This window comes from Triticum dicoccoides, unplaced genomic scaffold (genome assembly GCF_002162155.2).
Source record: "Triticum dicoccoides isolate Atlit2015 ecotype Zavitan unplaced genomic scaffold, WEW_v2.0 scaffold148768, whole genome shotgun sequence".
Lineage (NCBI taxonomy): Eukaryota > Viridiplantae > Streptophyta > Magnoliopsida > Poales > Poaceae > Triticum > Triticum dicoccoides.
This window is the reverse complement of record NW_021205915.1, coordinates 1-810: the sequence shown is the minus strand read 5'-3', so window position 1 is coordinate 810 and position 810 is coordinate 1. Positions and strand designations below refer to the sequence as shown.

Below are 810 nucleotides of genomic sequence, written 5' to 3'. Positions count from 1 at the left end.
ACCGGATCCCATCAGAACTCCGAAGTTAAGCGTGCTTGGGCGAGAGTAGTACTAGGATGGGTGACCTCCTGGGAAGTCCTCGTGTTGCATTCCCTTTTTAATTTTTTTCGCGCCGCTTGCAAAACAAAACGCACGTGTAAGTAATATATTTACCGTGTTTTATTATTTTGCACGAGTGCGGTAAGTCATAGCTGGGTGCTCACGATTCACGGGTCCAGCGTCGGCGTTGTGGCGCGGCAAGCGTGCACTGGTGCGGTTGAGAGGGAGGGGTGGAAACCGCGTTAAACTCGTCTCCGTAGTTGAGAGGGAGCGGCCAAAGCAATGTACAATCGTCTTTGTAGTGGAGCTGGGAGGGGCAAGGATAAGGGACGAAGACCGGGGTAACATGTCGGATGCGATCATACCAGCAATAAAGCATCGGATCCCATCAGAACTCTGAAGTTAAGCGTGCTTGGGCGAGAGTAGTACTAGGATGGGTGACCTCTTGGGAAGTCCTCGTGTTGCATTCCCTTTTTAATTTTTTTCGCGCCGCTTGCAAAACAAAACGCACGTGTAAGTAATATATTTACCGTGTTTTATTATTTTGCACGAGTGCGGTAAGTCATAGCTGGGTGCTCACGATTCACGGGTCCAGCGTCGGCGTTGTGGCGCGGCAAGCGTGCACTGGTGCGGTTGAGAGGGAGGGGTGGAAACCGCGTTAAACTCGTCTCCGTAGTTGAGAGGGAGCGGCCAAAGCAATGTACAATCGTCTTTGTAGTGGAGCTGGGAGGGGCAAGGATAAGGGACGAAGACCGGGGTAACATGTCGGAT

At 51.7% G+C, this 810-nt stretch overlaps 1 non-coding gene and 1 pseudogene across 1 annotated transcript; both read left to right on the top strand.

The window, feature by feature from the left end:
• On the top strand, positions 1–93 carry LOC119343965 (annotated as a pseudogene; the record flags this gene model as incomplete).
• Positions 94–390: 297 nt separating this feature from the next.
• LOC119343964 lies at positions 391–509 on the top strand. The gene has a single exon (XR_005166370.1). It is a non-coding gene; the product is annotated as a 5S ribosomal RNA (ribosomal RNA).
• The last annotated feature ends 301 nt before the right edge of the window (positions 510–810 follow it).